Source organism: Schistocerca gregaria, chromosome 5 (genome assembly GCF_023897955.1).
Source record: "Schistocerca gregaria isolate iqSchGreg1 chromosome 5, iqSchGreg1.2, whole genome shotgun sequence".
Lineage (NCBI taxonomy): Eukaryota > Metazoa > Arthropoda > Insecta > Orthoptera > Acrididae > Schistocerca > Schistocerca gregaria.
The window spans coordinates 576,046,251-576,058,322 of NC_064924.1; the positions used below are offsets into that span (position 1 = coordinate 576,046,251).

A 12,072-nucleotide genomic window follows, 5' to 3' on the forward strand; every position below is an offset into this window, starting at 1 on the left:
GTCGCTCGGCCAACAGCGGCCTACTGCAGACCGACACTTAAGAGACACAAAATACAAATCGACATCGACAGACAAGCCCTGTCATATGGCACTCGCGACGTATACGCTCAAATTGAATGTAAATAAAACGTCTTTTGTAGTGGGCGTCGCTCCACTGCAGTGTCACACATGGTGAATAAATAGGAAAACAGTAGAACATCTGTGTAGGGTCATGTTTTTACCTACAGTGCCACCTGCCTGAATGTGAATAAGCATCTGTGGCATCACTCCTTCGCAGCCAAATTGCCACACTAGCTGTGTATCTCTAACAAAGTTGACGTATGTCCTCACCTCGGTGACGGTTAAAACGATTTCGCCCCCGGGTTGGCTTGAAACACCAACCTTTCGGATAACAGCCGAACGCGCTAGCCGATTGCGCCACGGAGGCGTTGACTTTGGCTGACTTGTGCTCTCTATATCAACGCAATTCGTACACATTCTGCAGGAATCTCGCAGAATGGTAGCATCTGCTTATGCCTCTTCACATGGATAACGTGCATGCACACTGTACCGACGCTCATAAACGAATGACATTATACTACAAAATGCATACAAACCACTGTTCTGCCTATGCATTCAGAAAACCTCCTAGACCACTAGAATACTTGTCATAGATTGTAGAACATCCCTTTCATTCAGTGTACTGCCATGTGATAGACATTGCTCGAGGTAGCTCCGCACGTTGCAGGAAAGTTAAAAAAATGGATGCCTTCTGTGAAGTTCGAACTCACGACTCCTGGTTTACGAGACCAGTGCTCTACCACTGAGCTAAGAAGGCGGCAGCTTTGAATTTGCGAGCTATCCCCGAATTCTCACTTCATCACACTGAATCTTGCAGCCCTCGACCAGATAACTGATTTGGCGCACTGCTGCTATTGGGAGTGTCCACATTGCCGTTCTCCAAATCTCTCGACTGTTTCGCCCTTACGATCGGCGACGACCGTCAGGCCACCAAAAGTTTGCGGTCTGCAATTTCTTGTCCTAGTGCACAGCTTGTGGGATAACGTGGCTCGACTGCGAAATGCGCCTTTCGGCTCCTCTCTCTGGCTACAGTTTGCTGTTGTTCACAGTGGCACTGGCGTTGCCCATGGGGCTTCATGTAAGGCGACTGCACGTCGCTCGGCCAACAGCGGCCTACTGCAGACCGACACTTAAGAGACACAAAATACAAATCGACATCGACAGACAGGCCCTGTCATATGGCACTCGCGACGTATACGCTCAAATTGAATGTAAATAAAACGTCTTTTGTAGTGGGCGTCGCTCCACTGCAGTGTCACACATGGTGAATAAATAGGAAAACAGTAGAACATCTGTGTAGGGCCATGTTTTTACCTACAGTGCCACCTGCCTGAATGTGTATAAGCATCTGTGGCATCACTCCTTCGCAGCCAAATTGCCACTGCACGTCGCTCGGCCAACAGCGGCCTACTGCAGACCGACACTTAAGAGACACAAAATACAAATCGACATCGACAGACAGGCCCTGTCATATGGCACTCGCGACGTATACGCTCAAATTGAATGTAAATAAAACGTCTTTTGTAGTGGGCGTCGCTCCACTGCTGTGTCACACATGGTGAATAAATAGGAAAACAGTAGAACGTCTGTGTAGGGTCATGTTTTTACCTACAGTGCCACCTGCCTGAATGTGTATAAGCATCTGTGGCATCACTCCTTCGCAGCCAAATTGCCACACTAGCTGTGTATCTCTAACAAAGTTGACGTATGTCCTCACCTCGGTGACGGTTAAAACGATTTCGCCCCCGGGTTGGCTTGAACCACCAACCTTTCGATTAACAGCCGAAGGCGCTAGCCGATTGCGCCACGGAGGCGTTGACTTTGGCTCACTTGTGCTCTCTATATCAACGCAATTCGTACACATTCTGCAGGAATCTCGCAGAATGGTAGCACCTGCTTATGCCTCTTCACATGGATAACGTGCATGCACACTGTAGCGACGCTCATAAACGAATGACATTATACTACAAAATGCATACAAACCACTGTTCTGCCTATGCATTCAGAAAACCTCCTAGGCCAGTAGAATACTTGTCATAGATTGTAGAACTTCCCTTTCATTCAGTGTACTGCCATGTGATAGACATTGCTCGAGGTAGCTCCGCACGTCGCAGGAAAGTTAAAAAAATGGATGCCTTCTGTGAGGTTCGAACGCACGACTCCTGGTTTACGAGACCAGTGCTCTACCACTGAGCTAAGAAGGCGGCAGCTTTGAATTTGCGAGCTATCCCCGAATTCTCACTTCATCACACTGAATCTTGCAGCCCTCGACCAGATAATTGATTTGGCGCACTGCTGCTGCTGGGAGTGTCCACATTGCCGTTCTCCAAATCTCTCGACTGTTTCGCCCTTACGATCGGCGACGACCGTCAGGCCACCAAAAGTTTGCGGTCTGCAATTTCTTGTCCTAGTGCACAGCTTGTGGGATAACGTGGCTCGACTGCGAAATGCGCCTTTCGGCTCCTCTCTCTGGCTACAGTTTGCTGTTGTTCACAGTGGCACTGGCGTTGCCCATGGGGCTTCATGTAAGGCGACTGCACGTCGCTCGGCCAACAGCGGCCTACTGCAGACCGACACTTAAGAGACACAAAATACAAATCGACATCGACAGACAGGCCCTGTCATATGGCACTCGCGACGTATACGCTCAAATTGAATGTAAATAAAACGTCTTTTGTAGTGGGCGTCGCTCCACTGCAGTGTCACACATGGTGAATAAATAGGAAAACAGTAGAACATCTGTGTAGGGTCATGTTTTTACCTACAGTGCCACCTGCCTGAATGTGAATAAGCATCTGTGGCATCACTCCTTCGCAGCCAAATTGCCACACTAGCTGTGTATCTCTAACAAAGTTGACGTATGTCCTCACCTCGGTGACGGTTAAAACGATTTCGCCCCCGGATTGGCTTGAAACACCAACCTTTCGGATAACAGCCGAACGCGCTAGCCGATTGCGCTACGGAGGCGTTGACTTTGGCTGACTTGTGCTCTCTATATCAACGCAATTCGTACACATTCTGCAGGAATCTCGCAGAATGGTAGCATCTGCTTATGCCTCTTCACATGGATAACGTGTATGCACACTGTAGCGACGCTCATAAACGAATGACATTATACTACAAAATGCATACAAACCACTGTTCTGCCTATGCATTCAGAAAACCTCCTAGACCACTAGAATACTTGTCATAGATTGTAGAACATCCCTTTCATTCAGTGTACTGCCATGTGATAGACATTGCTCGAGGTAGCTCCGCACGTTGCAGGAAAGTTAAAAAAATGGATGCCTTCTGTGAGGTTCGAACTCACGACTCCTGGTTTACGAGACCAGTGCTCTACCACTGAGCTAAGAAGGCGGCAGCTTTGAATTTGCGAGCTATCCCCGAATTCTCACTTCATCACACTGAATCTTGCAGCCCTCGACCAGATAACTGATTTGGCGCACTGCTGCTATTGGGAGTGTCCACATTGCCGTTCTCCAAATCTCTCGACTGTTTCGCCCTTACGATCGGCGACGACCGTCAGGCCACCAAAAGTTTGCGGTCTGCAATTTCTTGTCCTAGTGCACAGCTTGTGGGATAACGTGGCTCGACTGCGAAATGCGCCTTTCGGCTCCTCTCTCTGGCTACAATTTGCTGTTATTCACAGTGGCACTGGCGTTGCCCATGGGGCTTCATGTAAGGCGACTGCACGTCGCTCGGCCAACAGCGGCCTACTGCAGACCGACACTTAAGAGACACAAAATACAAATCGACATCGAGAGACAGGCCCTGTCATATGGCACTCGCGACGTATACGCTGAAATTGAATGTATTAATACGTCTGTTGTAGTGGGCGTCGCCTTACTGCTGTGTCACACATGGCGATTAAATAGGAAAACAGTAAAACGTCTGTGTAGGACCATGTTTTTACCTACAGTGTCACCTGGCTGAATGTGTATAAGCATCTGTGGCATCACTCCTTCACAGCCAAATTGCTACTTTAGCTGTGTATCTCTAACAAAGTTGACGTATGTCCTCACCTCGTTGTCGGTTAAAACGATTTCGCCCCCGGGTGGGCTCGAACCACCAACCTTTAGGTTAACAACCGAACGCCCTAGCCGATTGCGCCACGGGGGGAACATAGCTGACGTTGGAAGTGATGTATATATTGGCCAGTTGCACTTTTTGTATTACGTTTAAATTACGCAAGCTGAGGTTAACAACCGAACGCCCTAGCCGATTGCGCCACGGGGGGAACATAGCTGACGTTGGAAGTGATGTATATATTGGCCAGTTGCACTTTTTGTATTACGTTTAAATTACGCAAGCTGTGTTGTTTTATGCTTGCGACTGCACGTCGCTCGGCCAACAGCGGCCTACTGCAGACCGACACTTAAGAGACACAAAATACAAATCGACATCGAGAGACAGGCCCTGTCAAATGGCACTCGCGACGTATACGCTGAAATTGAATGTATTAATACGTCTGTTGTAGTGGGCGTCGCCTTACTGCTGTGTCACACATGGCGATTAAATAGGAAAACAGTAGAACGTCTGTGTAGGACCATGTTTTTACCTACAGTGTCACCTGGCTGAATGTGTATAAGCATCTGTGGCATCACTCCTTCACAGCCAAATTGCTACTCTAGCTGTGTATCTCTAACAAAGTTGACGTATGTCCTCACCTCGTTGTCGGTTAAAACGATTTCGCCCCCGGGTGGGCTCGAACCACCAACCTTTAGGTTAACAACCGAACGCCCTAGCCGATTGCGCCACGGGGGGAACATAGCTGACGTTGGAAGTGATGTATGTATTGGCCAGTTGCACTTTTTGTATTACGTTTAAATTACGCAAGCTGTGTTGTTTTATGCTTGCCCGTAATGTGGCAAGTAATTTTCGATAATTGAGAGCGGCCTTGCGGCGGATATTACTCGTATATTCTATTCCAATGCATTTTGATTTTTCCACAATGTTGATACTTCCAGCGGCTCTGATCTCTATACCCCGACCAAGATTCATAATACCAGATTTATTGCGGTTGAGTTTAGCTCCTGACGCCATTTCGTAGGGCGCCACAACTTCAAGTACTGTTTCCACCTCGCTTTCGTCAGTTACAAGTACCCCTACATCGTCCGCGTAGGCTTGACATATGATCTTCTGTCCGTGTATATGTAATCCACGGAGTTGCCGAGTCAGAGATACTAAGAGAGGTTCAAGCGCAATCGCGAAAAGCGTCATGGACATTGGGCAACCTTGTCTTACCGAACTCTGAATATTGATCGGGTGACTGAGTTGTCCGTTGACACTGATTCTTGACGTGCTATTCGTCAGTATGTTTTTCACGGAGGCTATAATTTTCTGGGGGAAGTGCATGGATGTCATACACCGGAGCAGGTACGAATGATTAACTTTATCAAAAGCTTTTTCAAAGTCAAGCGACATCAGAGAACAGCGAATGTTGCAGGCTTCCGATATCGCTATAATGTCTCTGTAGTCGCATAAGGTCTGAAATATCGTTCTGTCCTTTCCCACACTTGTCTGGTAGGCTCCTGTCACTGTACGAATAACAGAATTGAACCTTTGCATCATGATACGGGCGAAGATTTTATAATCACTATTGAGAAGTGTTATGGGTCGAAGATTCTCCACGGTTTTGCCTCCTGGTGTTTTGAGGACTAAGACCACTGTACCTTCACAGAATTCCTTTGGAAGGTCAGTGTCGGCATTTAGTATTTCATTTCATACGAGTGTCAATTTAGCAATTATTTGTTCGCGAAAAGTTTGATGAAATTCAGCGGGTAGCCCATCTGGTCCAGGTGATTTGTTCTTTGGGCTTTTCCAGATGGCATCTTCGACGTCTTCGTCCGTTATTCTCGCTGCGAGCACATCAGCTTCTTCTGGAGTGAGTCGCTCTGTCGTCCTAGCAGTGAGAGCTTGCTGCGCTGTTTCATCTGTCTGTGTATTGGCCAGCAATTCACTAAAGTGTCGATGGACCTCGTCTCGTATTGCAGCTTGATCTGTCAAGAGTCTCCCGTCTGAAGTTTTGAGTTCCGTCAGAATTTTCCGTTTTTGTCTTTTGTTCTCCTGGAGAATGTGGTACATCGATGTTGTTTCTTCTCGTGTACCGTTCTGCAAACGCGTTCGTATTTTACAGCCTTCGAGATGGTGTCTCTGCAGGTTGAGCAATTTTGCTTTTATTCTGTTGATTTGCCCATAATTTGTTACGACTGTAGCATCACGAACGCACAAGTCTCTCAGACAGCTGAAGTAAAAGTCTACTGTCCGCTTCCGCCAGGCGACTTTTTCACGGGAGTAAGTTTTCATTGTCTTTATTATTGCAGGCTTCGCGCAGTTTAGCCATCAATTCAGCGCCGTGCCGTACAAGTGGAACTTCCTTTCACATTCTGCCCAAGTGGTGTGGAAAGCAGCGTGACATCCAGGATCCGAAAGATGAGTAACTTTTAGCTTCCACTGACCTCTCGCCCTGTAAGTCCCTTGTTTCTCTAAATTTACCGTACATATGTACGCGATATGATCAGAGAAAATTGTGGGCCATAGCTCGGACTGTAAAACGTGTCTCCTTAAATTGGATGTTGCGTAAATCCTGTCGATACGACAAGCAGAATGGCTAGTGATGTAGGTGAAACCTAGCCTATCACCGTGTTTTAGTTCCCAAGTATCAAACAGTTGGAAGTCTCTGACGATGTCCTCCAGCTCCAGAGATTTGTAAAAATTTGGCGTCTCATCTTTGGGACTCAGCACACAATTAAAGTCACCCGCAAATATTATTTGTTCAAATCGCACCGCGAAAAGGGGCGCGATGTCCTCCTTGAAAAATTCGGCCCTGCGGCGCTTGTTTCCGGTTCCTGACGGGGCATATATGTTGATAAACCTGATGTTGTTTATCGTGACAGCGAGACCTCTACTGTTAGGCAGTTGCGCCACGTCTGTAAGTAGGATCCCCTCTTTAGTCATAATCGCTGTGCCGAGGCTATTGTCATTGCCAGGACTGATGACGGCGTTGTAGCCAGTGATGTCGTCCAAACGGATAGCCATAACTTCTTGAGGCATTAAGATGACAATATCAGCGGCGTACAGAAAATCTTGGAGATTTCTCGGATTGAGGGTGCTGCTAATTTTATTTATATTCAAGGTTGCAATTCTGTACGCCTGCAAGGACGTCATGTCGACTATACCATGTCAGGTGGGATACTGTTTGCCAAGGGAAGTGGATGCTTGCTCCACTTAGAAGAATTCGGCATCACCATCTGCTGCACAAGGGTCTTTGATGGTGGTTTGTTGCCGGGTGGACACATCCTGTCGATGGTCGGGTGCCGTCCGTCCTGAACGTTGTGCTATGTCAGCCATCTCTGCATCATGGCTTTGCTCCTCAATGTCATCCGCCCAGTCTCGCGTGCACGTAACTTCCCGCGTGTACGTGTTGGGTACAGGTGGAAGGTCCTTCAGACTGGCTGTACCGTCTTCAATGTGGATTCCACGGTCGGGGTCAGTGTCCTCATTTCGAGTCTTCTTTTTCGTTGTTTTATCTTCTAGAGGAATTGCCTGTGTCGTCTCCGCCAGTTCTTGACCTATTTGTTTCGCCTTTTCACGCAGAATTGGCGCGATTTCTGTTGCTCCCTGACGGGCTATTCGGCGTTTCTTCCGTTTCTTTGGTGAAACAGTTGTAGGCTGCTGGTCATTATCCTCCGACGTGGCAAACGTATCCTCTTTGTGTTGCCCGACTTCTTTGAGTGATTTGCACATGCCTTCTTCTCCCGTCTTAGCCTGGTCTTGTTCTCCACGCCTGTCAGTTTCCTCGTCTTGTGAGTGTGCTGGTCCTGTAGCTTCTGTGCTGCTAGTATCCATGGCTACGCTACCATCGGGAACGTCGGCATAAGCAACTACCGCCGTGTCGAAACACATGTCTGGGGCGACGTCACTGCGAAGTGCGGTGGCGTACATCACGGGTAGTGTGGCCATTTGACTAGGCGGGTCTCGCTCCCCAGTCGGCAGTTGCGTCACACGCCGTTGAACACACTGCGCGCGGACGTGTTGGGTCGAACCACAACCCGAGCAGGTTCTCGGCTGGCCATCGTAAATGATGATCGCTCTATATCCATCAATCCAGAGATACGACGGGATATGTTTCAGCATGTCAATCTTAACTTGCCCGACTCCATTTAATACTGGATACTTGTGCAAGCTAGACCATTTTTCGGCGACATTGCTGACAATGGCGCCATAGTCTCTCAGTTTGTTGTTTATCTGCTCGGGCTTTAATTCAAAGGGGAGCTCAAAGATTCGTACCGTTCGTATTCCCATTCCGGCACGCGAAACCGTGACCTGCCCTATGTGTCCGTCTGAATGTTTGAATTTTGCCACCCCACCACATGCTTCTACAATTTGGTCGCACTTATCAGAACTCGATAACTTAAGGAACACAGTCGGACTGACAATCGACAGGTGTATTCCAATCAACTCATCCACTTTGCTCTGAAAAGTTTCCTCGATAAATACATCAACTTCGTAAAATTTCGGTCGGGCGTAGTTCGGATCGAAAATCAACTTCAAAGTATCGCGTCGCGTTGTCTGATCCATTATGTCATTCTAGAAATGTGATCGTGAACTATTACTAACGCAGGAGGCGCGCACTCACCACACAGCGCCGGCAGCTCGCAGCGACGATGTAAACACCGCAACAGCCGCTCCGCACGTCCGCACAGCACGGCCGCTGGCGGCGGAATGTCCACTGAGCTAAGAAGGTGGCAGCTTTGAATTTGCGAGCTATCCCCGAATTGTCAATTCATCATACTGAATCTGGCAGCCCTCGACCAGATAATTGATTTGGCGCACTGCTGCTGCTGGGAGTGTCCACATTGCCGTTCTCCAAATCTCTCGACTGTTTCGCCCTTACGATCGGCGACGACCGTCAGGCCACCAAAAGTTTACGGTCTGCAATTTCTTGTCCTAGTGCACAGCTTGTGGGATAACGTGGCTCGACTGCGAAATGCGCCTTTCGGCTCCTCTCTCTGGCTACAGTTTGCTGTTGTTCACAGTGGCACTGGCGTTGCCCATGGGGCTTCATGTAAGGCGACTGCACGTCGCTCGGCCAACAGCGGCCTACTGCAGACCGACACTTAAGAGACACAAAATACAAATCGACATCGAGAGACAGGCCCTGTCATATGGCACTCGCGACGTATACGCTGAAATTGAATGTAAATAAAACGTCTTTTGTAGTGGGCGTCGCTCCACTGCAATGTCACACATGGCGAATAAATAGGAAAACAGTAGAACGTCTGTGTAGGGCCATGTTTTTACCTACAGTGCCACCTGCCTGAATGTGTATAAGCATCTGTGGCATCACTCCTTCGCAGGCAAATTGCCACACTAGCTGTGTATCTCTAACAAAGTTGACGTATGTCCTCACCTCGGTGACGGTTAAAACGATTTCGCCCCCAGGTGGGCTCGAACCACCAACCTTTCGGTTAACAGCCGAACGCCCTAGCCGATTGCGCCACGGAGGCGTTGACTTTGGCTCACATGTGCTCTCTATATCAAAGCAATTCGTACACATTCTGCAGGAATCTCGCAGAATGGTAGCATCTGCTTATGCCTCTTCACATGGATAACGTGCATGCACACTGTAGCGACGCTCATAAACGAATGACATTATACTAGAAAATGCATACAAACCACTGTTCTGCCTATGCATTCAGAAAACCTCCTAGGCCAGTAGAATACTTGTCATAGATTGTAGAACATCCGTTTCATTCAGTGTACTGCCATGTGATAGACATTTCTCGAGGTAGCTCCGCACGTTGCAGGAAAGTTAAAAAAATGGATGCCTTCTGTGAGGTTCGAACTCACGGCTCCTGGTTTACGAGACCAGTGCTCTACCACTGAGCTAAGAAGGCGGCAGCTTTGAATTTGCGAGCTATCCCCGAATTCTCACTTCATCACACTGAATCTTGCAGCCCTCGACCAGATAATTGATTTGGCGCACTGCTGCTGCTGGGAGTGTCCACATTGCCGTTCTCCAAATCTCTCGACTGTTTCGCCCTTACGATCGGCGACGACCGTCAGGCCAAAAAAAGTTTGCGGTCTGCAATTTCTTGTCCTAGTGCACAGCTTGTGGGATAACGTGGCTCGACTGCGAAATGCGCCTTTCGGCTCCTCTCTCTGGCTACAGTTTGCTGTTGTTCACAGTGGCACTGGCGTTGCCCATGGGGCTTCATGTAAGGCGACTGCACGTCTCTCGGCCAACAGCGGCCTACTGCAGACCGACACTTAAGAGACACAAAATACAAATCGACATCGAGAGACAGGCCCTGTCATATGGCACTCGCGACGTATACGCTGAAATTGAATGTATTAATACGTCTGTTGTAGTGGGCGTCGCCTTACTGCTGGTGTCTCACACATGGCGATTAAATAGGAAAACAGTAGAACGTCTGTGTAGGACCATGTTTTTACCTACAGTGTCACCTGGCTGAATGTGTATAAGCATCTGTGGCATCACTCCTTCGCAGCCAAATTGCTGCTCTAGCTGTGTATCTCTAACAAAGTTGACGTATGTCCTCACCTCGTTGTCGGTTAAAACGATTTCGCCCCCGGGTGGGCTCGAACCACCATCCTTTCGGTTAACAGCCGAACGCGCTAGCCCATTGCGCCACGGAGGCGTTGACTTTGGCTCACTTATGCTCTGTATATCAACGCAATTCGTACACATTCTGCAGGAATCTCGCAGAATGGTAAAATCTGCTTATGCCTCTTCACATGGATAACGTGCATGCACACTGTAGCGAGGCTCATAAGCGATTGACATCGCCAAGCGTGACATTATACTACAAAATGCATACAAACCACTGTTCTGCGTATGCATTCAGAAAACTTCTGGGGCCAGTAGAATACTTGTCATAGGTTGTAGAACGTCCCTTTCATTCAGTGTACTGCCATGTGTTATTTGCTGCTCGAGGTAGCTCCGCTCGTTGCAGGAAGGTTAAAAAGATGAATGCTTTTTGTGAGGTTCGAACTCACGACGCCTGGTTCACGAGACCAGTGCTCTACCACTGAGCTAATAAGGCGTCAGCTTTGCATTTGTGAGCTATCCCAGAATTTTCACTTCATCATACTGTATCTTGCAGCCCTCGACCAGATAATTGATTTGGCGCACTGCTGCTGCTGGGAGTGTCCACATTGCCGTTCTCCAAATCTCTCAACTGTTCCTCCTGTTTCACCAAAGAAACGGAAGAAACGTCGAATAGCCCGTCAGGGAGCAGAAGAAATCGCGCCAATTCTGCGTGAGAACGCGAAACAAATAAGCCAAGAACTGGCGGAGACGACACAGGCAACTCCTCCGGATGATCGAACAACAAAAAAGAAGACTCGAAATGAGGACACTGACCCCGACCGTGGAATCCACATTCAAGACGGTACAGCCAGTCTGAAGGACCTGCCACCTGCACCCAACACGTACACGCGGGAAGTTACGTGCACGCGAGACTGGGCGGATGACATGGAGGAGCAAAGCCATGATGCAGAGATGGCTGACATAGCACAACGTTCAGGACGGACGGCACCCGACCATCGACAGGATGTGTCCACCCGGCAATAAACCACCATCAAAGACGCTCGTGCAGCAGATGATGATGCCGACTTCTTCTAAGTGGAGCAAGCATCCACTTCCCTTGGCAAACAGTATCCCACCTGACACGGTATAGTCGACATGACGTCCTTGCAGGCGTACAGAATTGCAAACTTGAATATAAATAAAATTAGCAGCACCCTCAATCTGAGAAATCTCTAAGATTTTCTGTATGCCGCTGATATTGACATCTTAAAGCTGCAAGAAGTAACGGCTATCCGTTTCGACGACATCACTGGCTACAACGCCGTCATCAGTCCTGGCAATGACAATAGCCTCGGCACAGCGATTATGACTAAAGAGGGGATCCTACTTACAGACGTGGCGCAACTGCCTAACAGTAGAGGTCTCGCTGTCACGATAAACAACACCAGGTTTATTAA

General features: G+C 48.4%; 9 non-coding genes across 9 annotated transcripts; all 9 read right to left on the minus strand.

The window, feature by feature from the left end:
* Positions 1-353: 353 nt before the first annotated feature.
* On the minus strand, positions 354-427 carry Trnan-guu (transfer RNA asparagine (anticodon GUU)). The gene has a single exon. It is a non-coding gene; the product is annotated as a tRNA-Asn (tRNA).
* A 318-nt stretch (positions 428-745) lies between these two features.
* Trnat-cgu (transfer RNA threonine (anticodon CGU)) lies at positions 746-817 on the minus strand. Its single transcript has one exon. It is a non-coding gene; the product is annotated as a tRNA-Thr (tRNA).
* A 983-nt stretch (positions 818-1,800) lies between these two features.
* On the minus strand, positions 1,801-1,874 carry Trnan-guu (transfer RNA asparagine (anticodon GUU)). Its single transcript has one exon. It is a non-coding gene; the product is annotated as a tRNA-Asn (tRNA).
* Positions 1,875-2,192: 318 nt separating this feature from the next.
* On the minus strand, positions 2,193-2,264 carry Trnat-cgu (transfer RNA threonine (anticodon CGU)). The gene has a single exon. It is a non-coding gene; the product is annotated as a tRNA-Thr (tRNA).
* Positions 2,265-3,345: 1,081 nt separating this feature from the next.
* On the minus strand, positions 3,346-3,417 carry Trnat-cgu (transfer RNA threonine (anticodon CGU)). The gene has a single exon. It is a non-coding gene; the product is annotated as a tRNA-Thr (tRNA).
* A 6,078-nt stretch (positions 3,418-9,495) lies between these two features.
* On the minus strand, positions 9,496-9,569 carry Trnan-guu (transfer RNA asparagine (anticodon GUU)). The gene has a single exon. It is a non-coding gene; the product is annotated as a tRNA-Asn (tRNA).
* Positions 9,570-9,887: 318 nt separating this feature from the next.
* Positions 9,888-9,959, minus strand: Trnat-cgu (transfer RNA threonine (anticodon CGU)). Its single transcript has one exon. It is a non-coding gene; the product is annotated as a tRNA-Thr (tRNA).
* A 691-nt stretch (positions 9,960-10,650) lies between these two features.
* On the minus strand, positions 10,651-10,724 carry Trnan-guu (transfer RNA asparagine (anticodon GUU)). The gene has a single exon. It is a non-coding gene; the product is annotated as a tRNA-Asn (tRNA).
* A 333-nt stretch (positions 10,725-11,057) lies between these two features.
* Positions 11,058-11,129, minus strand: Trnat-cgu (transfer RNA threonine (anticodon CGU)). The gene has a single exon. It is a non-coding gene; the product is annotated as a tRNA-Thr (tRNA).
* Between the last annotated feature and the right edge of the window lie 943 nt (positions 11,130-12,072).